The sequence below is a fragment of the Euprymna scolopes genome, chromosome 13 (genome assembly GCF_053919585.1).
Source record: "Euprymna scolopes isolate OS-2025 chromosome 13, ASM5391958v1, whole genome shotgun sequence".
Classification (NCBI taxonomy): domain Eukaryota; kingdom Metazoa; phylum Mollusca; class Cephalopoda; order Sepiida; family Sepiolidae; genus Euprymna; species Euprymna scolopes.
Genome location: NC_136494.1, coordinates 21,757,314 through 21,761,842, shown reverse-complemented (window position 1 = coordinate 21,761,842; position 4,529 = coordinate 21,757,314).

Sequence of the window (4,529 nt, the reverse complement as noted above, 5' to 3'; positions counted from 1 at the left end):
TATATATATATATATATATATAAGTATGTATATATACATATCGCTCCTTCTGTCTTTATTCTTTATATATATATATTTATATATATATATATATATATATATAACTACTTCATAACTACTTATAACTACTTCATTTACTCACATAAAATTAATATACGAAAGTATAGATTTATGCGTAAACTTTAAGTATTTACTTCAAAAGTGCTCAATACCTAGGTAGAGCTTGTTAGTAATTTATAAAATATATATGGCGATTAAGCTACACTGAATATTCGGCGTTTCATCCACTATAGGATTCGTCAGGCTTATGCCTGACGAATCCTTTAGTGGATGAAACGTGTAGCTTAATCGCCATATATATTTTATAAATTACTATATATATATATATATATATATATATATATATATATATATGTATATATATATATACTTAGGATGTAATATATATATATATATATTGTATCCTAATTATGTAGCTGTATTGTTTAATCTTTAATTGTTGTGGAGTATATTAGGCTCTTACTGGAATCCATAATTATAATGTCAACTGCTGCTCAACGTTATAAACTTTTTTTTTTTGCTGGGTATTGAAACTAGTATAAAACTTTGTATCCAAGGCGGATAAATTGCAGTTCATTTTCACTACAAGGAAACCATTATTCATTCTCGTTTTACTATTCAGAACAGAGAACATTCTTTTTAGAGAAATCTTTGATTTTTCTATTTTCTTTTATTCTATTTCCTTCTTTTTTTTTAGATAAGATCAGTGGAAAGCAGATTTCGTAATGAAATATGCCCATTTCACTGGGGTTCGGTGCAGAGAACAGAAGTGGAATTATCTATGTGCTAAACGCAGAACTAAATAGCTTGAACCCGAGGAGGTTTAACTATGAGGTAGAAAACATTTCGCACAAGTACTTGGTAATCTGGGTGACGAGAGATGACGTGTAACGGATACTACAGCGAACTATTCAGTCAGTAAATCCTGTTTGATCTGCAAAGCTAAATTACTTCGAAAGAACATTCTTGTAACATTGCCAACAGATTATATTTTAGATGAAGGCGTTTGACTTTTTTAATATTATCATGCGAGGTTCTTTGTATTTCATGTATTATTCGAAGTAGTGGCTCTATTTTTCCGAGCTGATGTATAGCTGTTTGCAATCTTAGTATGCCAACGCTCACAGGCTTTATTTTCTATCTTTGAAAATGCCAATTAGTTTATCACTAATCGACCGACGCCATAAGGACCAACGGAACTTCTCGGCTGTCTTTTATATCATAGTGGACTCTTCTAGCTTGCTTTTCAAAACTTCACATGAGTATGTACATAACCACCTGTAATGAAGAAAGTCTCGAGTCCTAGTGTATTTTCCTAACTCCCCAACCTGGCGTCACATCTTGCTGCGGTGAGAAAGGGAGTAAAGGCCGTGTCAGGGTTGATCAAATAAGAAAACCTATACGTATAAAAAATTAAATGTCAAAATTTCATACTAATTAGACAAAATTAACGTTATCTGTTCATTAACATACATGTTTATTTTAGATTTATACTAGCAGTTTAGCCCGGCTTTGCTCGGGTCCTACGCACTGTTCAAAATTGCTCTCCATGTGAATACACATTATGTAAGATTGCAAATGTTTAGATCAAAATTTGTCTGAGTAATTAAATACAGACCGCAGAGGTCAATTTTTTTTAAACTTTGACCCTAATTTTGACACCTTAACATTTATTATTTTGATTTAAGACCAAAATACCGAGTTTTACTAATATACAGTTACCTACATCTAACATTTCAAGTCTGTAGACCCACACGTGGCAGTGGAATTTGGTAGTCCCTTTGACCTTTTGGCAGCCTTAAAGACTGAGTAAAATGCTCGCCGCATGTCTGAATACCCGTTATGTATAAATTTAAAATGTTTAGACCCGAAAACTGGCTGAGTATTTTCCTAGCCAATTTAAAGCTCAAATCTATTGAACTTTGACCCCTTGGCAACTCAGATTTTCGACCCTTACCGATTAGAAAGTTTACCCTATCCTTGAGTACCCTTTATGTAAAATTTCAAATGTTTAGACCAGATATCGGCTAAGTAATTTGGTAGAGACCGCTGGGGACAAAGTTTTTAATCTTTGACCCCAATTTTGGCCAATTAACAATTATTTTGGGGCCTCAAATTAAATTAAATGTTTGATCCATGTCCAAGTAACCTACATGTAAAATTTCAAGTAGTGAGACTCAAAATTGGCGGAAGAGTTTTGTAGAGTTTTGCAGTTTGTTATCTTTTTAGGTTACTGGAATTTCCGGTTGCTTTATCAATTAAGATCGTCCTTATAATATTATTCCTGAATATTAATTCATACAAGTTTCATTTATTTTTAAATTTCTGTAGCGGTTGTCCAAGGGTTAATGTTTTTGCTAATAAAGCAAAACGTATATCAGTGGCGGGGTTCGAATATTTTGACCATTGGGAATCCTCACTTCCGGCATTGATGATTCAAAACTTTGAATAACGTGTTGCTGTAGTTATAAAGATAATTATTTACTCGCAGAACTCGGAGATATTCCATGTTATTTGAAAAGTTTTTAAACTCATGAATAAAATGAATAAAAATTAAAAGAAAACAAATAATGATGTTTTGAACATTTTTGAAGCTAAAAGGATTTGATTTAGAAATTTATATTTTTCTTAATAAAGCTTCAACACACCCACATTGTTTTTTGTTTAATTTTCTGAATGACTTTTATATTAATTATAAAGCAACAGATATAAATTCACTTGCACATTTTTTCTACTTTTAAACTATATATATAATTATATATATATATATGTGTGTGTGTGTGTGTGTGTGTGTGTGTGTGTGTGTGTGTGTGTGTAAAATTACAGTCTTTTTGCAACAGGACTTCGTTTGAATATTGAAATAAAATAGGCAACTTTAAACCGGAAACAGATATCAATGTTTTTATTTTTATATTTATAGAAGAAAACAGTATTAATGGGTTTTAACTCTTAATGAGTAAATATAAACGGATGTAAATCATTTCTGATTAATTAAAGTTTGCGACGATGATAGTTTTTCTTGACACCGGACAACTAAATTAATATTAGGATAAGTTATAATATACACATACACTCATGTATATATATATATATGAATATATATATATATATATATATATATATATATATATATATATATATATATACATATATATATATATAGTCTTGGAAGTTTTTTAACCTTTTAAAACTATAGAAAAAAACTAAATTTAATGTGTATGCTTTTTATAATTCGTTTGAAAACTATTTAGTCTATAAGTCATTTAATCACCTGCAATCAATGACTCATTTTGCCCCATTGAATGCACTACAGTGCTTAATTTAAGGGGGCATCAGTTCTTTACCACTTCGCTAGTTACATGCTGTATACACCCCTTCCTTCTCCTAATCTTATGCTTAATGTATTACTATATATTTGCATTACCCATCCCCTCTTATCATTGTTTCAAACTTTTCCCTAAAACCATCCTTTTACAATCCCCTCTTTAACGGATATTTTATTCCTGTAGTTACATTAAAACCATTGGAACTTCAACAATGCTTCACACCACTCATTGCAGATTTTCTCTCATCAAAATTTGAAAATGGTATTGACCCTTTTTTATTGTTGGATTTTGATGATGTTATCCTGAAGACATCAAATATGGTTGAAACGATCTTCACATCGTAGCAAGATATGACTCTATTTTCATAAAGAAAAAAAATATATATATATATACATATATATATGTGTGTGTGTGTGTGTGTGTGTGTGCGTGTAGGTATATACACACATATATGTAGGTATATATATATATGTAGGTATGTATATCTAGGTATACATATATATATAATTGTATATATATATGTAGGTGTATATGTAGGTATATATTTATGTATATGAATGTATATATTTATATATATATATAGACGTATATATACACATATATATGTATATATATATCTTTATATCTATATATATGTACGGATATATATATATATATATATATATATATATATATATATATATATATACTAGCAGAAGTACCCGCCGTTGACTGGGTTAAAAACAGCCTACAGAAAATGGGCTGTGATTTATGAAAGTAAGATAGGTTATGAAAAGGATGGGGTTGTAAAGAGGTAGATTATGATTCTCAAAAATTTTACCCTAAGCAAAATATGAAGAGCGTAAATATAATTTACGCGAAAATATATTTGTTTTCTATTGGTAGCCAAGAGTAACCAACAAAATGATGCTACCTTACAAAGAGAAAATGTTATAGATATAACAATATAAATATACAAGAAATAAATGTTACCATAGTCAATAAAAGTTATTTTATGGTAGAAAATTTCATTGGTTTGTATTATTAAGTAGTTTGTAAAAAAAAAAAATAATAATTCACGAACTGGTTTTAAAAATCAAAATGGTCACGACTTTTAAAGGGAGATCCCCGTTTTTAATTTGTAGGAGGGGCACCTGAGCATTC